The sequence below is a fragment of the Bombina bombina genome, chromosome 6, assembly GCF_027579735.1.
Source record: "Bombina bombina isolate aBomBom1 chromosome 6, aBomBom1.pri, whole genome shotgun sequence".
In the NCBI taxonomy this organism is placed as follows: domain Eukaryota; kingdom Metazoa; phylum Chordata; class Amphibia; order Anura; family Bombinatoridae; genus Bombina; species Bombina bombina.
The window spans coordinates 546,450,554-546,477,327 of record NC_069504.1 but is presented as its reverse complement, the minus strand read 5'-3'; positions in this window follow the sequence as shown (position 1 = coordinate 546,477,327).

The following is a 26,774-nucleotide window of genomic DNA, read 5'->3' as shown; positions in this document are numbered from 1 at the left end:
TCCATCCTCTTCTTCCGACGACTAGACGACGAATGACGGTTCCTTTAAGGGACGTCATCCAAGATGGCGTCCCTCGAATTCCGATTGGCTGATAGGATTCTATCAGCCAATCGGAATTAAGGTAGGAATTTTCTGATTGGCTGATGGAATCAGCCAATCAGAATATAGTTCAATCCGATTGGCTGATCCAATCAGCCAATCAGATTGAGCTCGCATTCTATTGGCTGATCGGAACAGCCAATAGAATGCGAGCTCAATCTGATTGGCTGATTGGATCAGCCAATCGGATTGAACTATATTCTGATTGGCTGATTCCATCAGCCAATCAGAAAATTCCTACCTTAATTCCGATTGGCTGATAGAATCCTATCAGCCAATCGGAATTCGAGGGACGCCATCTTGGATGACGTCCCTTAAAGGAACCGTCATTCGTCGTCTAGTCGTCGGAAGAAGAGGATGGATCCGCGCTGGAGGTCTTCAAGATGGAGCCGGTCGTCATCGGATGGAAGAAGATAGAAGATGCCGCTTGGAGAAGATGTTTGCCGGTCCGGATGTCCTCTTCTTGCCGGATAGGAGGAAGACTTTGGACCCTCTTCTGGACTTCTTCAGTGGATGTCTAGCCCCCGCTTGGGTTGGATGAAGATCTTGGAGCCAGGACGGATCGGTGAACCTGGCATGGTGAAGACAAGGTAGGAAGATCATCAGGGGGGTAGTGTTAGGTTTATTTAAGGGGGGTTTGGGTTAGATTAGGGGTATGTGGGTGGTGGGTTGTAATGTTGGGGGGGGGGTATTGTATGTTTTTTTTTACAGGCAAAAGAGCTGAAATTCTTGGGGCATGCCCCGCAAAGGGCCCTGTTCAGGGCTGGTAAGGTAAAAGAGCTTGTAATATTTGTATTTTAGAATAGGGTAGGGAATTTTTTATTTTGGGGGGCTTTGTTATTTTATTAGGGGGCTTAGAGTAGGTGTAATTAGTTTAAAATTGTTGTAATATTTTTCTTATGTTTGTAAATATTTTATTATTTTCTGTAACTTAGTTCTTTTTTATTTTTTGTACTTTAGATAGTTTATTTAATTTTATTTATTTGTAGCAATTGTGTTTAATTAATTTATTGATAGTGTAGTGTTAGGTTAATTGTAGGTAATTGTAGGTAGTTTATTTAATTATTTTATTGATAGGGTAGTGTTAGGTTTAATTATATCTTAGGTTAGGATTTATTTTACAGGTAAATTTGTAATTATTTTAACTAGGTAACTATTAAATAGTTCTTAACTATTTAATAGCTATTGTACATGGTTAAAATAATTACAAAGTTGCCTGTAAAATAAATATTAATCCTAAAATAGCTATAATATAATTATAATTTATATTGTAGCTATATTAGGATGTATTTTACAGGTAAGTATTTAGCTTTAAATAGGAATTATTTATTTAATAAGAGTTAATTTATTTCGTTAGATAAAAATTATATTTAACTTAGGGGGGTGTTAGTGTTAGGGTTAGACTTAGCTTTAGGGGTTAATACATTTATTAGAATAGCGGTGAGCTCCGGTCGGCAGATTAGGGGTTAATAATTGAAGGTAGGTGTCGGCGATGTTAGGGAGGGCAGATTAGGGGTTAATACTATTTATGATAGGGTTAGTGAGGCGGATTAGGGGTTAATAACTTTATTATAGTAGCGCTCAGGTCCGCTCGGCAGATTAGGGGTTAATAATTGTAGGTAGGTGTCGGCGACGTTGTGGGGGGCAGATTAGGGGTTAATAAATATAACATAGGGGTCGGCGATGTTAGGGCAGCAGATTAGGGGTACATAGGGATAACGTAGGTGGCGGCGGTTTACGGAGCGGCAGATTAGGGGTTAAAAGTGTAATGCAGGGGTCAGCGATAGCGGGGGCGGCAGATTAGGGGTTAATAAGTGTAAGGTTAGGGGTGTTTAGACTCGGGGTACATGTTAGGGTGTTAGGTGCAGACTTAGGAGGTGTTTCCCCATAGGAAACAATGGGGCTGCGTTAGGAGCTGAACGCTGCTTTTTTGCAGGTGTTAGGTTTTTTTTCAGCTCAAACAGCCCCATTGTTTCCTATGGGAGAATCGTGCACGAGCACGTTTTTGATGCCGGCCGCGTCCGTAAGCAACTCTGGTATCGAGAGTTGCATTTGCGGTAAAAATGCTCTACGCTCCTTTTTTGGAGCCTAACGCAGCATTTGTTTGAACTCTCGATACCAGAGTTAAATTTATGGTGCGGCCAGAAAAAAACCCGCGGAGCGTTAACAGCCCTTTTACCGCCGAACTCTAAATCTAGGCCTTAAATTGTCTGTACGCTGATCGCTGTCCGGAGAAAACATCAGGGAGAGAAACTTGTGGTTCTGAGCTATTATCTCTAAGCATAGTGGATAGTGATTCATTCCTAATTTGTAGTTCTCTAACACCTTGAGTGAGTTGATCAACACGCTGTGTTAAATTGTACACCACTGTTGGTATATCTGCTGGATCCATGGTAAGGTCAATTAATATGTAAGGCAGCTGAACTCCCTGTAAGGGGATTGATGTATAATAAGATCTCAACTGCAGAAGTACCAGTGATTTAGAATGTAAATGGTTAAATTTGGTTTGAGTCCTTTTTAGGTTAGTAGGACTATTTGGTTACAGGAGAGAGATAGTAAATCCTGTAAAGAGTCTTTGAAGATACTAAATTATCAGCTAGGTAAATTGTATGGATATGTGACAACCAGTAATCAATTAGTGCAAAGTCTGTTTGTTCATTTAGAAGTCAAGTCAAATCTTAGGTGTCTATCTTCCCCCTCTTAGCTTGACACGATGGCACAGTGAAGATTTTATGTATATTAATAGTTTACTCACAGTAACCTTGTACAGGATTCAAATTCAATTCCGCTGTGCTGAATGTGGGGAGAGCGAGTACAAGCAGCCTCCTGCAGCGTCAGCTGTGTGAAGAGCCGCGGTGACGTCACCGAATGGAGGTGTGTGGCTGAGCACCAATCAGGTGCGAGGAAAAGCGGCAGCTCGATGCGAACAAACAACCAGGCTGAAAGTTATTCCTTTGTTTGGCGGTGTTTACCGCAAGATTGAAATGATTGCTGGTAGATTCTTCCAGAGAGGTGAGTTGTTTAAGTTGACTTCCTGGAAGTAGAAAGTTTGTTGCTTTCCAGAAACTCACAAGCTGATAGATATAACTGAACGGTCAGCTATTTCTGGATTAGTCCTTTAGATTTTAGTTGATAGCTGGATGCAACTATGAGAATTATCTGATCTTACAGTATTGAAGTTCCAAGGTAAAAGTATCCGTAGTCAATTAGAGGTTTAGAATCAGGTTGTCTGTGAACTAGGTTCTGCACAACTTGCAAGATTAATTGACAAGGATCCAAGGTGGATTGTGGGAATTTATTAGAGATTCCTTAAAGGGATAGAGATTTCTTAAAGGAATATTCCAACTTGGAAAATAAACATGACACTCTCATAGTTGAGGTATACCTATGATGAAAATTACAGGCCTCTCTCATCTTCTTAAGTGGGAGAATTTGCACAATTGGTGGCTGACTAAATACGTTTTGCCCCACTGTATATGGTTAATGAGTGTTGAGGATGCATTTTAATTACAATATGTTAATATCACACATTTTTTAATTTTTTTAATTTAGTTTTCAAAAGCTTTATTGAAAATTAACCATAGCAATACAAGCAAAGGTTGAGGAAAATAGTAGAGATACACGTATATAAATTTGCGTAAAAAAAATGAAAGGGGGGCATAATTCGCCCATGACATACACATTATTGAACCGCATACAACCAATATGTACAGACTTAAATAGTGCAGGGACGTGTAGCTGATATACTTATGAGTAAGGGAAAGGGAGGGGGTGTGGGGAGGGGATAGAAGCTCATGCTCTAGTGTGGCTGAGGGTTTACAATATGGTACCAAGGTACACTACAGTGTTATCTTAGGTATCCAGTTAGAGTTGTAGGTGGCAGACCAATTTTCCCATATTAGTACAAATAAGTCTCTTTTGTTTAGTGTAAAAAAGATGTTACTCTCCATGGAGTTAATGTAGGCCATAATGTCTAATATTGTGTTCCAGCCTGGAGGGCTGTCTTTTTTCCAGACTCTTGCTATGGCTAATTTTACAGCAGAAAAAAGGTAGACACAAAGGTAGCTTTGGTATTTCGGTAGAGGGTGTAACCCTAAGTGTAATAGCGCTGTTTCAGGAGTTTTTGGGACCAGAATACCAAGTCTGGCCAGAGCTAAGAAGGCCATATTCCATTAAAACATGTAGAGAGTCACCAGGTTGTCCACACTGCCTCCAGCAAAGAGGCGTGGGAATTAGGTGTAGTTTAAATAATCTCATGGGCACAAAATAGCAATGAGAAAGCAATTTGTAAAACGTCTCAAAGAGGGTCGTACAGTGTATGGCTTTGGAGGTAAGGTCAAAGGACAAGGACCACATTTTTGGCAGGAAAGAGGTGCGTAATATGTCTTCCCATTTTAAGATATGAGAAGCCCCCAGGGACAGCCATCTCCATAAAAAGGTAACGCTGGGACATAGGCTTGTGTAATTTCCCACCTCTCTGCCACCTAACTTCCCAGGCGGTCAAGGGATGGGGGGGCAGTATTGAAGTCCCAGGATCTTAGGATGCTCTTAAATCTAGTGTATTCAAATTGCAGTCTGGGGGAACTATCAGTGAGCCAGCAGTTTGGGGCACGGAGGGGGAGGCATTTTGGTTGTGGGAGGCCAAAAAGTCAGAGACCTGAGTAAGGCCCAAATTAGTCCAAGCGTTATGGTGAGAGTTCGGGAGGCCCAGTAGGAGGCCAGTTGTGGAGTGGATGGGAGATGGGTGTGGGGCAACCCCAGTACAATGTCTTAACTTGTCCCATAGATGTAAGCATTCTAGGATAATAGAATTGTCAATGTTTAGCATGCGGCGACAATGAGATGGGACCCATATTAAGTCTCTTAGCTGGACACGATTAGGCAAGGATGCCTGCTCAAAAATGCTCCACTTATTCCTTAAATCTTTAACGCCCCAAATGTGGATTAGCATAGCTGCTTCATAATATCTGACAACAGATGGCGAGGCAATGCCCCGTACATTTTAGGGAATTTTATGAGCTACTCTAGCTGCTTTCCCCTGCCAAATATACGTGGTACAGCCACTTTGAAACTGTAATAACAGACACTTTGGCAGTCTGATGGGGAGGCATCGAAACAAGTAGGTTAATTTTGGTAAAAAATACATCTTAAGAGCAGAAATCCTGCCCAGCCACGATACAGCCTTGAAATTCCATTAAGTCATTAAAGTTCTAAGTTCCGTGAGTAGGGGGATATAATTGTCTTGTATCAGTCGTGTAGTGCTGTTGGAGATAAAGATCCCCAAATGTTTACCACTGTCCAGGTAAAGTCATAAGTTTGTACTAAGTCTTGCATATAGTCTAAGGGCAAACCACACTAGTAAATTTATGTCTTGGTGGGACTCAATTTATAAAAGGACATGTCTTCAAATGATTTTAGTAGGGACAACAGAGATGGGACAGTGTCCCTGGGAGAGGAGGAAAAGATTGTGATATCGCCCGCGAAGAGTGCAATTTTATGTGAAGTGCCATGTGGCATGATACCCTGCAGGGAGGGCTCCTGAGGAATAAGTTCGGCTAGGGGTTCTATCGCAAGAGTGAACAGTAGGGGGGACAGGGGGCAACCCTGCCTTGTGCCATTTGTAAGTGGAAAAAGGGCAGAGTAGAATCCTAGTCCCCTAACTCTGGCTGTGGGGTGTGAATATAAGGCTTGGATATGAGTTTGCATTTTTTTTTGGAAAGTTAAAGATCTCTAGTACCTCCCATAGGTACTCACACCTCACTCGATCAAATGCCTTCTCGGTGTCAAGTGAGATGACCAAGAAGGGTTTGTTAAGTCTAGTAGCTTCCATTACTATATTAAGTAGGTGTCTGGTATTGTCAGGTCCCTCGCGATTAGGTATAAAACCAACCTGGTCCTCATTAATTAAATTGGGGAGTAGAAGGGAGATACAATTAGCTAAGACTTTGGAGTAAATTTTAATATCGGTGTTGATAAGAGAAATGGGCCTATAACTAGGGCACAAGGCAGAGTCTTTACCTGGTTTCAGAATTGTGATAATGGTGGCCTCCAGGAACTCCTTGCGAAAAGAGCCCTGAAGGCCAGCAAGTTGGTATAGGTGTTGAAGTAGTGGAGTGAGTTCTAGGTGAAATGTTTAATAAAATAGTGATGGGAAACCATCCGGGCGTGGCGCTTTGAGGGGTTTGAGATGTGAAATGACTCGTTTAATTTCCTGTTTGGTGATGGAGTCCCTAAGGGAGTCCTGTTGTGTCTCAGAGAGGGTAGGGAGTTTAAGCTTATTGAGGGTCTGCTGTATATCAATACTAGGTACAGAATTAGGCGCATCTGAAGATTGGATATTGTATAGCGCTTCATAGTGAGAGGCGAACAGGTCACCTATTCGACTGGGTAAAGTGGTAGTTTCACCCTTATGTCTCAAGGAGTGTATGCAGGATAAGCTTTCTTTATTATGAATTCTATTCGCAAGCAGCGTATCCGCCTTGATCCCCTTGTAATAAAATAGCTGTTTAACTTTCAATAGTTGCTGTTATGTACGTTTTAATTCTAGATTGTAAATATGAGTTTTAAGGTCTCTGATAGCCCTAGTATGCGCTGCAGAGGGGGATGTTCTGTTCAATTTCTCAAGATTATTTAGCTTGCAGAATGCTTGCGATAAAGGTAGCCCTAGGGCCTTTCTAATGGAAGCTTGCTTATTAATTATTAACCCTCGTATTAAAGCCTTGAGAGTGCCCCAAAGGTTATCATCGTCAACCGTTTAGTTGTCGTTTAACTTAATAAACTCTTAATAAAGTCTTTCCTCAAAGTTTCCATAAAGGGGATGTCTGCTAGAATAGTGTGTGACATGGTCCACGATGGGGAATGGGGATGGTCAGGGAATTCACGCAGGGTGAGAGAGACCTGGTCATGATCTGAGTCCTTTGTAGTATATTCTAGTGTTTGGGCCTGACTAAAGAAGTAGTCCAGTCTGGAATAGGCTGCGTGTGGGTGGGAGAAATGTGTAAAATCTTTATCTAAAGTATGGAAAAGCCCGCCACACATCATAATAACCGAACATGAGCATAAGGGGTCTAAATTTTAAAGAGGCGGCTTCAGTTCTATTGTCGCTAGGGATGGGTCTGTCTGACCTTTTGTCCATGAGGGGGTCCCTACCCATAATTACATTCCCCTGTCTATGTTTAGCTACTTTCTTGAGAATTCTATGGAGACATTTACATTGTCCTGTAGGAAGGTACACAGAAACTAAGGTATGCGTAACTTGATTGAGCTTGCAGATTAGAATCAGATACCTAGCTTGGGGATCCGTTTCAATAAATGTAATCTCACACAAGAGACGCTTGTGTTAAAGGATGGCTACCCCTCTAGATTTAGACTGATATAGGGCAAACAGGACATTGGTGTATTGTTTGTATAGGAGTCTGGGAGGGTAATTCACCTTCCAATGTGTCTCCTGAAGGAAGACTACATCTGGGTTTAGATGTGAGAGTGACCGTAAAAAAATTAATTTAGGCCCCTAACGTTATGTGTGAGGAACTTTAAGTTATAATTCTTAGCCATTACTTAGGGTTTTAGGAGAGGGCATTGTGAAACAGACAATGACATCCCTTGGCTTGTCTGAGGCTAAGGCTCTGGGCCTAAGAGCTCTATGGCATCTCTCCAGCGTGTAAAGTTGCATTTCTGTGAGATACTACGGAGATGTGGTACCGGAGTTAATACTAGACAGGGAGTCCTCATCCTGCGAATCATGATCAAATTGACTTGAGACTGACTTAGTGGACCCTTGATGAGGCGGTAGCGAGAAGTGATCTAGGACTATTTTCTTAGGTTTGATATGGGCTTTAGATTGCCTCCTAACGGTGTGAGGCATTTTCAGTAAAAGAGAAGAAGACCAGCCAGGCCAGTGGCGTACACCTCAAACACACTGATAAACAAAGTATACACCTAAATGAGAAGGTTCATGAAAAAATTATCCTGACAATTTACATGCTATCAAAGTTAACAGGAGCTAAGCCCCAAGGTACACATACTAAGGGCCCAGGGCACCCACTCTGACCTCCACGCCATCCTACTGCCACATCAGATGAGGAAGAGCCTCTCCAGCAGCCACAAAAATTGGGCGGCTGGCAGAGCCTGACCTAGGAGCAAATTGGCGTGGACACCGCTAGTATATGGATAAGAATAAATACAGCAAATACAATTGTGAATAAATTTCCAGACCTCTGGCCCCTCACCCCAGGGAAAAAAAGGAATATGACCCGAAGGAAGGGGAAAAGGAAATGGGAAGTGATTCACCCAGACAAGCTGGGCGAGAGCAGGGAGGAGAGGGGAGAGTATATAGGCACCAAACGTTTGCAATAAAAATAAGCAATATCTGTACAATATGCCTCCTAACACATTTGCAGTAACAGTAAATAGTAAAGCAACACACAAAAAAAAAAAGATAGGTATACAAGCCTGTGTCAAAATATGCAAACTATGAGTAATCAGGCCGTGGACACTGCTATTATGTGAGTAGGGGTAAGCTGTAAAAGATATTCCTTCAAAGCAGTATTAATCCTGCTGGGACCAGCTCAAAGGGTGCTGGCAATTTTAAGCAAGGTAAAGTTTAAGCAAGACAGGGAGTCATTTGCAGTAGGTGAGCTTCAGTGGGAATATCTGAATAAGCTTTAATATTATAGGACAGCTATCAGGGCCCCACTAATAAGCTACAAATCTAAATATCTAGAACAAGCCTTTGAGAGACAGGGGTAGCAAGTGACCAGCAGACCTCAGCTTAGGTGTGGGATGTGACTGCACTGGTCATCTTGTGCTGGTATGCAGGAGCAAATTCAATGAGTACCTGCTTGGTGTTGAGTGAAAGGGCTTGAAGGCTGAGCACTGTAGGAGCCCCTGTTGACTCTGGGCTGATACTGAGGATGGTAGTGGACGTCTATGAGGGTAAGGGCCCGATGTCCCCGCCCCTACAGCAAGCCGGTCTGAAGGCGAAGGGAAAAAAAGATGGCTGCTTTTTGTGCACTTTTGGCGCAGCTTGAGGCCTCCACTTCAGGCGCAGCTAATCCCTCCAAGCCGGTTAACCCCAAGTACCTGCTTATATGTAGGCGTCCAACCCAGGGGTTTGGATCCGGCAGTGTCGAAGAGCCCCAGTGAGGCCAAAGGAGCTGTCGCAGCTGTGTCACCTGGTATGAGGCACAGAGACGGGCAACAGGCAAGTCCCTCCAGTCACAAAGATTCTGGAGCGATATTGTCCACTCCTCGGTATATCTTGTACTCAGCTCCGGAGCGGAGCCCCGACCCTCTGGAGTGAGTCGTGAGCAGGGTTCACATGAGTTCACAGCAGTCAGCCGCCAAATCGGCTACCCGGCCACAGATGCGTGGCCTGTCTTCGGATCCCAAGGTGTCGCCAGTCGGGTAAAAAGGGCCAATACCCGCAAATAGAAGTAAAGTGGCACTCCTGAAAGGTCTCTCTGTGGTTGAAAGGCAACTTTGGGTGGAAAAAGTCGAATTAAATCACTTTTCTGACCAGAATTGCACGGAGTTCACACTGTGTGCGTCTGCTCAGCTTTGCAGCAAACTCCGCCCCCTCAATATCACACATTTTAATGAGTATTTTGGGTGAACAGAGGGGTTACATGAATACAACTTTCCTGTAACCATAAGAGGTGTGAATGGGCTATTGTATCTGTCAGTTTAAGGTGACCTCCCAGTTTCTATTTTGAGAACAGGTACTTAACATGTGAAAAGGTCTTTTCTGGAGTTTTTCTGTTGAAAAAGCATTTGTAGCTGTCGGCTTTTAACTAACGAATTGATTTTGCATTGTTATCACCCGAGAAACTCGAAAACCATTTTGGTGCCAGATTACAAGTGGAGTACTAATTTATTGTGCCCCTGCAAAAGACTGGTTATTGCTACTGCGAGCTTGTGGCAGCAATTAGCACTCCGAAAATTAACCAGAGTCTGAGGTTGTATAATAATAAAAGAAAAAAATAGCATCTTTAATTAAAAAAAAAAACTGCACAAAGCAATATTAATAGATTAAAATGGTCAGGGGTGTTAGAAAAAAATGGTACTGACAAGTGGCTTTACATTGCGATCTATGGTAACTGTGTGTTCTCAATAAATATATATATATGTATGTGCTTATATACATATATATTCATGTGTTAATAAGTGTATATACACATATTAACACATAAATATATACAATATGTATTTATTCATATACATACAGTATATATTTAAAATTGCTGCCCATCACTGATCGACTCCCTAGTTCCTGTTAATTCTGTACCTATGTAACTTGCATATCGTCTCCAGACGACTGGACAGATGGACAGAAATGATCAAATACTGAAGCAACATCTACACTGCTGATCAACCTACTTACAGCATTATTGGTTTTCTCTCCTTTAAACAGCTGAAATCGCCTACATTAACCACTCAACCACTTAAATGTCTCCTTGAATTACTGTTGTACCCACTCTAACTGACTGACATGCCATCAGTTGTAACAGCAAAGAGCTAAAGGGGAAGGTATGTTTTCAGATGATAAAAAAATTGTAATAGAGTTGATGTTCAGGGTGGGGGTGGATCAAATGAAAAGTGATAAAAAATTAATAGGATTGGACAAGTGACAGAAATCTAAAGTCCAGCATTACAACGTGCACAATTATGCATATAGGAAAGAAAGATCCAAAGGTTAAATGGATACAAAACAGTCTGTTTTATTGTTGTAATTAAAAAGCACTAAGCAGTGGCTTATACTTAAAATATAAATCATTGTGATATGTATTGTTAATTATTTTAAAAGGATTTTACATTTTTGTATTTCTTTTTAAACTACATTTGTGCAGAGTCCATTACTTCCTGTACTAAGTATCTACAGCAGAGCTTTCCAAACTTTTCATGTTGGTGACACACTTTGTAGACTTACATCATTTCGCGACACAGTAATTCAGTTGTACTAGCAAAAAGGAGGTTAAACTAACTTGTTTTAAAAGATACGGACACATACATAAATTATATAATAACAAAATGCATTTACAAGTAACAGTATGTATGTGCAAGAATTAAAAAAAGTTTAAAGGACCAGTCAACACATTAGATTTGCATAATCAACAAATGCAAGATAACAAGACAATGCAAGAGCACTTAATCTGAACTTCAAATTAGTAGATTTTTTTATAACAATTTTTAAAGTTATGCCTATTTCCACTCCCCTTGTACCATGTGATAGCAATCAGCCAATCACAAATGCATATACGTATAGGCTGTGAATTCTTGCACATGCTCAGTAGGATCTGGTGACTCAAAAACTATAAATATAAAAGAATGTGCACATTTTTTTAATGGAAGTAAATTGGAAAGTTGTTTAAAATTACATACTGTATCTGAATCATGAAAATGTAATTTAACCTGAGTGTCCCTTTAATAACACCAATAGCTACTTACTATTTTAATGGGATGTATGAGGTTGATGGGATGAACACAGTTTCGGAATATTTGGTGTAATATTAGATAAAGACACTCACATTTCATCATCAAGCATTTTTAAGCTTCCACTTCCTATCCATATAACAAGAGCAGGAGCAGCAATGCACTACTGGGAGCTAGCTGCAAAAAAATCCCACTGACTTCTGACTTCAGCTCAGCGTTTAAGCTGCCACCCTCAGAGCTCTGTGAGTCCGATTGACTACTGCCCGTGCTGCAAATACATTGCTGTCCCACTCACTGGCTACACTTGCAGTCACACGCCAATTAAGGAGACTACACTTGCAGTCACGCGCCAATTAAGGAGACTACACGTGCAGTCAGGAGCCAATGTGCCGCCAAATCCGCCAATGGTAATAGTTTCAGTTCCCACTGAGCTGCGCCAATTGGTTAAGATGATCTGTGACCCACTAGGTATCAATCACGTGTCAACCATGTGATATGCGTAGCAGGCAGGTGGATAGTCAGAAACCAAAAAACAATAAATAAAAAAAAAATTTTTTTAAAATTGTGCTGAAGCAGGGACACACCTACACACTGCTGCCGACACACTAGTGTGTCCCGACACACAGTTTGGAAAGCACTGATCTACAGGAAGGCAAAGGATGAGCTTTCCCTTTGGTTTATAGGATACATCTGCACTAGCTCCACTCACATTCTTTACTTAAATCCAAAATCCAAAAAAGTGTGTTTAAATATAACACACTAAAGTATGGAGAATGCTGCATTTAAAGGGAAAATCTACTTGAAAAATGTTAGTGTTTAAAAAAATAGATAATCCCTTTATTACCCATTCCACAGTTTTGCATAACCAACACTGTTATATTAATACACTTTTTACCTCTGTGAGTACCTTGTATCTAAGCCTCTGAAGACTGCCCACTTATCTAATTTCTTTTGAAAGATATGCATTTTAGCCAATCAGTGCTGACTGATAAATAACTCCATGGGAGTGAGCACAATGTTGTCTAGATGGCACAGATGAACTAGCAGTGACTAACTGAAAAAACTGTCAGAATGTATTGAGATAAGAGGTGGCCTTCAACGGCTTAGAAATTAGTTTATAAGCCTACCTAGGTTTAGCTTTTAATAAAGAATTCCAAGAGAACAAAGCAAATGTGATCAGAAAAGTAAATTGGAAAGTTGTTTAAAAATGCATGCCATATCAAAATCATGAAAGTTTAAATTTGACTTAATTGTCCCTTTAAAGTTAATTTAATTGTGCATACTTATTAAGTGATGAACAGCAAAAAACTCAGGATTAAACACGTTAAAATGAGCAAGGATAAAATAAAAAAAAGATACCTGTATCACAAACTTAGAGCACTACAACACTATGGCCTCAAACTTACGGCTAGATTTGGAGTTTTGTCGGTAACGACCCGAAAAACGCCGGCTTTTTTCTGGCCGCACCATAAAAATAACTCTGGTATTGAGAGTCCACATAAAGGCTGCGTTAGGCTCCAAAAAAGGAGCGTAGAGCATTTTTAACGCAGCTTCAACTCTCAATACCAGAGTTGCTTACGGACGCGGCCAGCCTCAAAAACGTGCTCGTGCACGATTCCCCCATAGGAAACAATGGTGCTGTTTGAGCTGAAAGAAAACCTAACACCTGCAAAAAAGCCGCGTTCAGCTCTTAACGCAGCCCCATTGTTTGCTATGGGGAAACACTTCCTAAGTCTGCACCTAACACTCTAACATGTACCCCGAGTCTAAACACCCCTAACCTTACACTTATTAACCCCTAATCTGCCGCCCCCGCTATCGCTGACACCTGCATTTTATTTTTAACACCTAATCTGCCGCTCGAAAAACCGCCGCTACTTACATTATCCCTATGTACCCCTAATCTGCTGCCCCTAACACCGCCGACCCCTATATTATATTTATTAACCCCTAATCTGCCCCCCTCAACGTCGCCTCCACCTGCCTACACTTATTAACCCCTAATCTGCCGAGCGGACCGCACTGCTATTATAATAAAGTTATTAACCCCTAATCCGCCTCACTAACCCTATAATAAATAGTATTAACCCCTAATCTGCCCTCCCTAACATCGCCGACACCTAACTTCAATTATTAACCCCTAATCTGCCGACCGGAGCTCACCGCTATTCTAATAAATGGACACCCCCCTAAATTAAATATAATTTTAATCTAACGAAATTAATTAACTCTTATTAAATAAATTATTCCTATTTAAAGATAAATACTTACCTGTAAAATAAATCCTAATATAGCTACAATATAAATTATAATTATATTATAGCTATTTTAGGATTAATATTTATTTTACAGGTAACTTTGTATTTATTTTAACCAGGTGCAATAGCTATTAAATAGTTAAGAACTATTTAATAGCTAAAATAGTTAAAATAATTACAAAATTACCTGTAAAATAAATACTAACCTAAGTTACAATTAAACCTAACACTACACTATCAATAAATTAATTAAATAAAATATCTACAATTACCTACAATTAACCTAACACTACACTATCAATAAATTAATTAAATACAATTGCTACAAATAAATACAATTAAATAAACTAGCTAAAGTACAAAAAATAAAAAAGAACTAAGTTACAAAAAATAAAAAAATATTTACAAACATAAGAAAAATATTACAACAATTTTAAACTAATTACACCTACTCTAAGCCCCCTAATAAAACAACAAAGCCCCCCAAAATAAAAAATGCCCTACCCTATTCTAAATTAATAAAGTTAAAAGCTCTTTTACCTTACCAGCCCTGAACAGGGCCCTTTGCGGGGCATGCCCCAAGAAGTTCAGCTCTTTTGCCTGTAAAAAAAAACATACAATACCCCCCCCCCCCCAAAATTACAACCCACCACCCACATACCCCTAATCTAACCCAAACCCCCCTTAAATAAACCTATAACACTAAGCCCCTGAAGATCATTCTACCTTGTCTTCACCTCACCAGGTATCACCGATCCGTCCTGGCTCCAAAATCTTCATCCAACCCAAGCGGGGGTTGGCGATCCATCATCCGGTGGCTGAAGAGGTCCAGAAGAGGCTCCAAAGTCTTCATCCTATCCGGGAAGAAGAGGCGATCCAGACCGGCAACCATCTTGATCCAAGCGGCATCTTCTATCTTCATCCGATGACGACCGGCTCCATCCTGAAGACCTCCACCGCGGACCCATCTTCTTCCGGCGACGTCCAACTGAAGAATGACGGTTCCTTTAAGGGACGTCATCCAAGATGGCGTCCCTCGAATTCCGATTGGCTGATAGGATTCTAATTAAGGTAGGAATATTCTGATTGGCTGATGGAATCAGCCAATCAGAATCAAGTTCAATCCGATTGGCTGATCCAATCAGCCAATCAGATTGAGCTCGCATTCTATTGGCTGATCTGATCAGCCAATCGGATTGAACTTGATTCTGATTGGCTGATTCCATCAGCCAATCAGAATATTCCTACCTTAATTCCGATTGGCTGATAGAATCCTATCAGCCAATCGGAATTCGAGGGACGCCATCTTGGATGACGTCCCTTAAAGGAACCGTCATTCTTCAGTTGGACATCGCCGGAAGAAGATGGGTCCGCGGTGGAGGTCTTCAGGATGGAGCCGGTCGTCATCGGATGAAGATAGAAGATGCCGCTTGGATCAAGATGGTTGCCGGTCCGGATCGCCTCTTCTTCCCGGATAGGATGAAGACTTTGGAGCCTCTTCTGGACCTCTTCAGCCACCGGATGATGGAACGCCAACCCCCGCTTGGGTTGGATGAAGATTTTGGAGCCAGGACGGATCGGTGATACCTGGTGAGGTGAAGACAAGGTAGGATGATCTTCAGGGGCTTAGTGTTAGGTTTATTTAAGGGGGGTTTGGGTTAGATTAGGGGTATGTGGGTGGTGGGTTGTAATGTTGGGGGGGGTATTGTATATTTTTTTTTACAGGGAAAAGAGCTGAACTTCTTGGGGCATGCCCCGCAAAGGGCCCTGTTCAGGGCTGGTAAGGTAAAAGAGCTTTTAACTTTAGTAATTTAGAATAGGGTAGGGCATTTTTTATTTTGGGGGGCTTTGTTGTTTTATTAGGGGGCTTAGAGTAGGTGTAATTAGTTTAAAATTGTTGTAATATTTTTCTTATGTTTGTAAATATTTTTTTAATTTTTGTAACTTAGTTCTTTTTTATTTTTTGTACTTTAGCTAGTTTATTTAATTGTATTTATTTGTAGGAATTGTATTTAATTAATTTATTGATAGTGTAGTGTTAGGTTTAATTGTAACTTAGGTTAGTATTTATTTTACAGGTAATTTTGTAATTATTTTAACTATTTTAGCTATTAAATAGTTCTTAACTATTTAATAGCTATTGTACCTGGTTAAAATAAATACAAAGTTACCTGTAAAATAAATATTAATCCTAAAATAGCTATAATATAATTAAAATTTATATTGTAGCTATATTAGGATTTATTTTACAGGTAAGTATTTATCTTTAAATAGGAATAATTTATTTAATAAGAGTTAATTAATTTCGTTAGATGTAAATTATATTTAACTTAGGGGGGTGTTAGTGTTAGGGTTAGACTTAGCTTTAGGGGTTAATACATTTATTAGAGTAGCGGTGAGCTCCGGTCGGCAGATTAGGGGTTAATAATTGAAGTTAGGTGTCGGCGATGTTAGGGAGGGCAGATTAGGGGTTAATACTATTTATTATAGGGTTAGTGATGCGGATTAGGGGTTAATAACTTTATTATAGTAGCGCTCAGGTCCGCTCGGCAGATTAGGGGTTAATAAGTGTAGGCAGGTGGAGGCGACGTTGTGGGGGGCAGATTAGGGGTTAATAAATATAATATAGGGGTCGGCGGTGTTAGGGGCAGCAGATTAGGGGTACATAAGGATAACGTAGGTGGCGGCGCTTTGCGGTCGGCAGATTAGGGGTTAATAAGTGTAGGCAGATGGAGGCGACGTTGAGGGGGGCAGATTAGGGGTTAATAAATATAATACAGGGGTCGGCGGTGTTAGGGGGAGCAGATTAGGGGTACATAAGGATAACGTAGGTGGCGGTCGGCAGATTAGGGGGTTAAAAAAATTTATTCGAGTGTCGGCGATGTGGGGGGACCTCGGTTTAGGGGTACATAGGTAGTTTATGGGTGTTAGTGTACTTTAGAGTACAGTAGTTAAGAGCTTTAGAAACCGGCGTTAGCCCAGAAAGCTCTTAACTACTGACTTTTTTCCTGCGGCTGGAGTTTTGTCGTTAGATGTCTAACGCTCACTTCAGAAACGACTCTAAATACCGGAGTTAGAAAAATCCCATTGAAAAGATAGGATACGCAATTGACGTAAGGGGATCTGCGGTATGGAAAAGTCGCGGCTGAAAAGTGAGCATTAGACCCTATTTTGAGTGACTCCAAATACCGGCGGTAGCCTAAAACCAGCGTTAGGAGCCTCTAACGCTGGTTTTCACGGCTAACGCCAAACTCCAAATCTAGGTCTTAATCTTTTAGATATCGATTTCGGATAGCTCAGTTTTATTTTTGACCGATATAGGAAGTGTGTATTTCGGGGTGGTCACAATCTAAAATGGATTCAGCAATAAAAGCTCACAGCCGCAAAAAAGTTTTCAACAGAAAAGTTTTTAGAAAATGTGTTTTCGTTGTTAAGTACTTGTTATCGGGTTCAAAACTGGGAATCTAACCCGAAACTGATATAGATAATAGACACGTGCATTAGTTTTCAGAAGAATCAAATAAAATTTCGAAAACAGCATTTTCGTTGCTTTACCAAAAGCTAAACCGCTTGAAAACAAAAAACAAGCTTTCTTTTCTTTTAATATTTTCGTTTTCATTTTCAGTTGCTGTATGCTGTTTATAAGATGCAAGCAGGCATTATCCAATGACTACAAACCAGGGGCAAGATTACATATGCGCCGTTGCCCGCAAAAGCCAGCGACACCGGTTTTTACGCAGTTTTGCTATCACATATATGGCGCCGCATATAAATGCGGCGCCTATATGTCACCCATCGCCCGCAATTTTTGCTCCCATAAGCTAACATAGAACTGCGTCGCAAATCAGTATCACATATTCAGCGCAATATCTATCTACCTGTCAACCACCAACCACCACAGCAATAACTAATAAAACTATTAACCCCTAATCTGTCTTTAACCCACATCGCAATAAACCTAATAAATGTATTAACCCCTAATCCGCCATTCACCCACATCGCAATAAACCGAATAAATGTATTAACCTCTAATCTGCCATTCACCCACATCGCAATAAACCTAATCTATTAACCCCTAAACCGCCAAACCCCACAACGCAATAACCAAATTAAGCTATTAACTCCTAAACCGCCAACCCCTCACAACGCATATAACTAACGGCTAGATTTAGAGTTTGGCGGTAGCCGTCAAAACCAGCGTTAGAGGCTCCTAACGCTGGTTTTGGGCTACCGCTCGTATTTAGAGTCAGTCAGGAAAGGGTCTAACGCTCACTTTGCATCCGTGACTTTTCCATAGCGCAGATCCCCCTACGCCATTTGCGTATCCTATCTTTTCAATGGGATCTTTCTAACGCTGGTATTCAGAGTCTTGGCTGAAGTGAGCGTTAGAAATCTAACGACAAGGCTCCAGCCGCAGAAAAAAGTCAGTAGTTAAGAGTTTTCTGGGCTAACGCCGGTTTATAAAGCTCTTAACTACTGTGCTCTAAAGTACACTAACACCCATAAACTAACTATGTACCCCTAAACCGAGGTCCCCCCACAACGCCGCCACTCTATTAAAATTTTTTAACCCCTAATCTGCCGACCGCATACCGCCGCCACCTACGTTATCCCTATGTACCCCTAATCTGCTGCCCCTAATACCGCTGACCCCTATATTATATTTATTAACCCCTAATCTGCTGCCCCCACTATCGCTGACCCCTGCATATTATTATTAACCCCTAATCTGCCGCTCCGTACACCGCCGCAACCTACGTTATCCCTATGTACCCCTAATCTGCTGCCCCTAACACCGCCAACCCCTATATTATATTTATTAACCCCTAATCTGCCGCCCCCAACGTCGCCTCCACCTACCTACAATAATTAACCCCTAATCTGCCGACCGGATCTCACCGCTACTCTAATAAATGTATTAACCCCTAAAGCTAAGTCTAACCCTAACACTAACACCCCCCTAAGTTAAATATAATTTAAATCTAACAAAATTAATTAACTCTTATTAAATAAATTATTCCTATTTAAATCTAAATACTTACCTGTAAAATAAACCCTAATATAGCTACAATATAAATTATAATTATATTGTAGCTATTTTAGGATTAATATTTATTTTACAGGCAACTTTGTAATTATATTAACTAGGTACAATAGCTATTAAATAGTTAATAACTATTTAATAGCTACCTAGTTAAAATAATTACAAAGTTACCTGTAAAATAAATCCTAACCTAAGTTACAATTAAACCTAACACTACACTATCAATAAATTAATTAAATACAATTAAATAAACTAACTAAAGTACAAAAAATAAAAAAGAACTAAGTTACAAAAAATAAAAAAATATTTACAAACATTAGAAAAATATTACAACAATTTACACCTACTCTAAGCCCCCTAATAAAATAGCAAAGCCCCCCAAAATAAAAAAATGCCCTACCCTATTCTAAAATACAAATTGAAAAGCTCTTTTACCTTACCAGCCTGTAAAAGTGCCATTTGCGGGGCATGCCCCAAAGAATTCAGCTCTTTTGCCTGGAAAAAAAACATACAATACCCCCCCCCAACATTACAACCCACCACCCACATACCCCTAATCTAACCCAAACCCCCCTTAAATAAACCTAACACTAAGCCCCTGAAGATCTTCCTACCTTATCTTCACCACACCGGGTATCATCGATCCGTCCAGGCTCCGATGTCTTGATCCAAGCCCAAGCGGGGGGCTGAAGACATCCATCCTCCGGCTGAAGTCTTGATCCAAGCGGGCAGAAGAGGACATCCGGACCGGCAAACATCTTCATCCAAGCCGCATCTTCTATGTTCTTCCATCCGATGACGACCGCCTGATCTTCAAGACCTCCACCGCGGAGCCATCCTCTTCTTCCGACGACTAGACGACGAATGAAGGTTCCTTTAAGGGACGTCATCCAAGATGGCGTCCCTCGAATTCTGATTGGCTGATAGGATTCTATCAGCCAATCGGAATTAAGGTAGGAACATTCTGATTGGCTGATGGAATCAGCCAATCAGATTCAAGTTTAATCCGATTGGCTGATCCAATCAGCCAATCAGATTGAGATCGCATTCTATTGGCTGTTCCGATCAGCCAATAGAATGCGAGCTCAATCTGATTGGCTGATCGGATCAGCCAATCGGATTGAACTTGAATCTGATTGGCTGATTCCATCAGCCAATCAGAATTTTCCTACCTTAATTCCGATTGGCTGATAGAATCCTATCAGCCAATCGGAATTCGAGGGACGCCATCTTGGATGACGTCCCTTAAAGGAACCTTCATTCGTCGTCTAGTCGTCGGAAGAAGAGGATGGATCCGCGGTGGAGGTCTTGAAGATCAGCCGGTCGTCATCGGATGGAAGAACATAGAAGATGCGGCTTGGATGAAGATGTTTCCAGGTCCGGATGTCCTCTTCTGCCCGCTTGGATCAAGACTCCAGCCGGAGGATGGATGTCTTCAGCCCCCCGCTTGGGCTTGGATGAAGACATCGGAGGCTCTTCTGGATCGATCGGTGAACCCGGCGTGGTAAAGACAAGGTAGGGAGATCTTCAGGGGCTTAGTGTTAGGTTTATTTAAGGAGGGTTTGGGTTAGATTAGGGGTATGTGGGTGGTGGGTTGTAATGTTGGGGGGGGTATTGTATGGGTTTTTTTACAGGCAAAAGAGCTGAATTCTTTGGGGCATGCCCCGCAAAGGGCCCTTTTCAGGGCTGGTAAGGTAAAAGAGCTTTTCTATTTTAATTTTAGAATAGGGTTATAGTTAGTTTATTTCATTGTATTTATTTGTAGGTATTGTATTTAATTAATTTATTGATAGTGTAGTGTTAGGTTTAATTGTAGATAATTGTAGGTAGTTTATTTAATTTATTTATTGATAGTGTAGTGTTAGGTTTAATTGTAACTTAGGTTAGGATTTATTTTACAGGTAATTTTGTAATTATTTTAACTACGTAACTATTAAATAGTTATTAACTATTTAATAGCTATTGTACCTGGTTAAAATAATTACAAAGTTGCCTGTAAAATAAATATTAATCCTAAAATAGCTACAATATAATTATAATTGATATTGTAGCTATATTAGGGTTTATTTTACAGGTAAGTATTTAGCTTTAAATAGGAATAATTTATTTAATAAGAGTTAATTTATTTCGTTAGATTTAAATTATATTTAACTTAGGGGGGTGTTAGGGTTAGACTTAGCTTTAGGGGTTAATACATTTATTAGAGTAGCGGTGAGATCCGGTCGGCAGATTAGGGGTTAATTATTGTAGGTAGGTGGAGGCGACGTTGGGGGCGGCAGATTAGGGGTTAATAATAATATGCAGGGGTCAGCGATAGTGGGGGCGGCAGAATAGGCGTTAATAAATATAATATAGGGGTCGGCGGTGTTAGGGGCAGCAGATTAGGGGTACATAGGTATAATGTAGGTTGCTGCGGTGTACGGAGCGGCAGATTAGGGGTTAATAATAATATGCAGAGGTTAGCGATAGCGGGGGCGGCAGATTAGAGGTTAATAAGTGTAAGGTTAGGTGATTTAGACTCGGGGTACATGTTAGGGTGTTAGGTGCAGACTTAGGAAGTGTTTCCCCATAGGAAACAATGGGGCTGCGTTAGGAGCTTAACACTGCTTTTTTGCAGGTGTTAGGTTTTTTTTCAGCTCAAACTGCCCCATTGTTTTCTATGGGGGAATCGTGCACAAGCACGTTTTTGTAGCTGGCCGCGTCTGTAAGCAACGCTGGTATCGAGAGTTGCAGTGGCGGTAAATATGCTCTACGCTCCCTTTTTTGGAGCCTAACGCAGCCATTCTGTGAACTCTAAATACCAGCGGTATTTAAAAGGTGCGGGGGGGAAAAAGCATGCGTAGCTAACGCACCCCTTTGGCCGCAGAACTCTAAATCTAGCCGTAATTAAATTACTAAGCCCCCTAACCTAACACCCCCTAAATTAACCCCAATAACCAAAATTAAAAAATACTAAGTTACAATTAAAAACATAACATTACTTTAAAAATAAAACAAACTAAATTTAAATTAATCTAAAACTACAAAAAATAAAAAAGTCTAACATTACAGAAAATAATAAACCAAATTAGTCCCCCCCCCAACAGTAAACCCCTCCACCCACCAAACCCCCCAAAATAAAAAAATATAACACTGAAAAACCTAAGCTAAAACTTAAATGGGCATTTGTATGGGCATTGCCCTTAAAACTGCATTCAGCTCTTTTACTGCCCTGGTTTCAGCAGTTACGCTAAAGCCTGCGCCGTGTATGTAATCTCGCCCCAGGAAGGAGCAGCAGAATAGATTGACAGTTTCTCTCAGCCTGTCAAGGAAAGACTGTGACGTTTTCTAGCCAACCAACATTCTCAGAGGAGGGAGGGAAGTGAATGGGCGATTTTAAACGTATTGTAGACTGCTCAGAGGCTCAGATCTGTTTTATTCTTCTCTGTATTGGCAGCATAACCATAGCAGATGCCAGCTACTGCGTGACTGAGCCCCCCAGTTATACCATTTAAAAAAAACTTTACTTATTGGACTTAAATACAGTATACTACAGTACATTACTTATCATATTTGTCTGACTTAAAATACAACTTGTTTGTTTAAAACTTTTTAATAAGTTAGTAGTTTTGATTTAAAAAACAACAACATTTTGTTGCATAGCTAAGCAGTTGCTGGCTTTGCACTTAGTATATAAAGTTTTATTATACTTTTCATAGTATTAAAAACCAGTTGTTTGCTGTCTGTTTGTACTAAAGCTGCACTCAGTTTTTGTTTTATACTAGTCCAGTTATACTTTCAGTATAGCAACGTTACGTATGTATAGAACTAATAGTTGTTACTGTACCTTCAAGTAAACTTTTAGTTTTACCAAAAGAGTAGTGCACAAAAGTTAAATGAATGAATAAATAAAAGAACAAGTTTAAGAATTACTTAGAATGACAAAATGAAAGCTAAAAAAGCTGATTACAGCTTCAGATAAAGAAAAATGGCAAGAACCAGTACTGAAGCTCAAAACGAATATTATAGTTTCGAAACAAAATTTTCAAAACAAAATTCGTCTGAAACAAACAGAACATGAATGAAAACAAACTAAAATGAAAATGCTAAAATTGAGGAACAGGAGATTTTGTACAAAACTACATTTTTTCTTGTGCACATCTCTAATAGATAATGGCCCTTTCACACCCTTTAAAGTTTACAGGACAGTTCATTTGAATTAACCCCTTCTACAATGTGTAAAGAAAATACTGAATGTTATTTGTATAAAGGCATGATGGGTATACTTGTGATGTTTGCTCAATGACTATATTGACACTTTTAATAATTTAAAAGTATTGTATTTTTCAATAAGTCCAATTATTGACTGAGAAAGCACAGTTTTCTGGTTTGGCAAGATATACTTCTGAAGAAGACTTCTCTGCCGCTTGATTGAAGACATCGCCCGGATCGGATGAAGAGTTCTGCCCGGCTGGGTGAAGACAAGGTAGGGAGATCTACAGGGGGGTAGTGTTAGGTTTTTTTAAGGGGGGTTTGGGTGGGTTTAGAATAGGGGTATGTGGGTGGTGGGTTGTAATGTTGGGGGGTGGTATTGTGGGTTTTTTTACAGGCAAAAGAGCTGTTTTCTTTGGGGCATGCCCCGCAAAAGGCCCTTTTAAGGGCTGGTAAGGTAAAAGAGCTGTTAACTTTTTTAATTTAGAATAGGGTAGGGAATTTTTTTTATTTTGAGGGACTTTATTATTTTATTAGGGGGCTTAGAATAGGTGTAATTAGCTTAAAAATCTTGTAAACTTTTTTTATTTTTTGTAATTTAGTTTAGTTTATTTAATTGTATTTTAGTTTAGATATTTGTAGTTTATTTAATTTATTGATAGTGTAGGTGTATTTGTAACTTAGGTTAGGATTTATTTTACAGGTAAATTGGTAATTATTTTAACTAGGTAGCTATTAAATAGTTATTAACTATTTAATAGCTATTGTACCTAGTTAAAATAAATACCAAGTTACCTGTAAAATAAATATAAACCCTAAAATAGCTACAATGTTATTATTAATTAAATTGTAGCTATCTTAGGGTTTATTTTATAGGTAAGTATTTAGATTTAAATAGGAATATTTTAATTAACAATATCAATATTAATTAGATTTATTTTAATAAGAATTTAGTTAGGGATGTTAGAGTTAGATAGGGTTATTATACTTAATATATATATATAATATAATAACGATATTAACTATATTAACCCTAATATAATTAGGGTTAATATAGTTAATATATATAATATAATAACTATATTAACCCTAATATAAATAGGGTTAATATAGTTAATATATATAATATAATAACTATATTAACTATAGTAACCCTAATATAATTAGGGTTAATATAGTTAATATAGCTGGCGGCGGTGTAGGGGGATTAGATTAGGGGTTAATGTGTTTAATATAGGTGGCGGCGGTGTAGGGGGATTAAATTAAGGGTTAATATTTTTAAAATAGATGGCGGCAGGGTAGGAGCTCACTTTAGGGGGTAGGTAAGGTAGATGGCGGCGGTGTAAGGGGCTCACTTTAGGGGGTAGGTAAGGTAGATGGCGGCGGTGTAATGGGCTCACTTTAGGGGGTAGCTAAGGTAGATGGCGGCAGGGTAGGGGATCACTTTAGGGGGTAGGTAAGGTAGATGGCGGCGGGGTAGGGGCTCACTTTAGGGGGTAGGTAAGGTAGATGGCGGCGGGGTAGGGGCTCACTTTAGGGGGTAGGTAAGGTAGATGGCGGCGGTGTAAGGGGCTCACTTTAGGGGGTAGGTAAGGTAGATGGCGGCGGGGTAGGGGCTCACATTAGGGGGTTATAGATTTAATATAGCTGGCGGCGGGGTCCAGGAGTGGCGGTTTAGGGGTTAATAACTTTATTAGGTGGCGGCGGGGTCCGGGAGTGGCGGTTAATAAAAATTTTTATTGTTTTGATAGTGAGGGGGGATAGCGGATAGAGGGTTAGACGTGTCAGGCTATGTTTGGGAGGTGTGTTAGACAGTATGGGTGATTTTATAACTTAGTCAGGTTTTGTAGGCGCCGGCAGTTTCTAAAGTGCCGTAAGTCACTGGCGACTCCAGAAATTTGTACTTACGCAAATTTCTGGACATCGCTGGTTTATCTGACTTACGGCACTTTAGCCTCTGACGGCGCCGTATATAGGATAGCTCGAGTTGCGAGCTGAAACTACAGGCGGCGGGGGTTCCATCACTTGTGCCACAAACTACGATCTATATCGGATCGCGCCCCAAATATCTCGATCATGAAGAAGATATCCTGCATGATATCCCGGTCACAAAGAAGCAATCCAGCTTGATATCCTGATCATAAAGAAGCAGCCATACTTGATACCCCAGTTACAAAGAAGCAATCCTGCTTGATATCCCAACCATAAAGAAGCAATCCTGCTTGATATCCCGATCATAAAGAAGAAATCCTGCTTGATATCCCGATCATAAAGAAGCAATCCTGCTTGATATCCCAGTCATAAAGAAGCAATCCTGCTTGATACCCGGTCACAAAGAAGCAATCCCGCTTGATATCCTGATAATAAAGAAGCAGCCTGCTTGTTATCCCGGTTTTCAAAGAAACAATACTGCTTAATATCCCATTCACAAAGAAGCAATCCCGCTTGATATCCCGGTCACAAAGAAGCAATCCTGCTTGATATCCCGATCATGAAGAAGAAATTCTGCTTATATCCCGATCACAAAGAAGCAATCCAGCTTGATATCCTGATCATAAAGAAGCAGCCCTACTTGATACCCCAGTTACAAAGAAGCAATCCTGCTTGATATCCCATCATAAAGAAGCAATTCTGCTTATATCCCGATCATAAAGCAGCAATCATGCTTGATATCCCAGTCACAAACAAGCAATCCTGCTTGATATCCGGATCATAAAGAAGCAGCCCTGCTTGATATCCCAGTCACAAAGAAGCAATCTTGCTTGATATCCCGGTCACAAAGAAGCAATCCTGCTTGATATTCCGATCATAAAGAAGCAAGCAAATTGATATCCTGATCATAAATAAGCAATCCAGCTTGATATCCTTATCATAAAGAAGCAGCCCTACTTGATACCCCAGTTACAAAGAAGCAATCCTGCTTGATATCCCAATCATAAAGAAGCAATCCTGCTTGATATCCTGATCATAAAGAAGCAATACTGCTTGATATCCCAGTCATAAAGAAGCAATCCTGCTTGATAACTCAGTCATAAAGAAGCAATCCTGCTTGATATCCCGGTCACAAAGAAGCAATCCCGCTTGATATCCTGATCATAAAGAAGCAGCCCTGCTTGATATCCCGGTCACAAAGAAGCAATCCGGCTTCATATCCCAATCATAGAGAAGCAACACTGCTTGTTATCCCGGTTTTCAAAGAAGCAATACTGCTTAATATCCCATTCACAAAGAAGCAATCCCGCTTGATATCCCGGTCACAAAGAAGCAATCCCGCTTGATATCCCAGTCATAAAGAAGCAATCCTGCTTGATATCCCAGTCACAAAGAAGCAATCCTGCTTGATATCCCAGTCACAAAGACCAAATCCTGTTTTTCTTAAGATCCCCTTATCTATACAGGATATCATATATTAAATAGATACACATATGTAAATTTTACTTATACATATGTAAATTAGCCTTGTGCGCCGCTAAAAAAATAGTTTAACTTCGTTTCATTTTCAATTAGTTAAAAAAAAATGTTTTGGAAAATTAGTTTAGTTAAGTTTAAAAAAAATTGTTTCGGCAAATTAGTTACATCCGTTCGTTTTTTCGGATCCATTCTTATTTCATATGCATTATTCTATTCTGAAGTTATAGAATAATGCATATGAATAAAGAATGGATCCGAAAACCCTTTTTTTTTTAAACGGGGTATTAGAATAGGAATGAGGCAGCTTAGGTTTTATTTTTATTTCACAGGTAAGTTTGTAT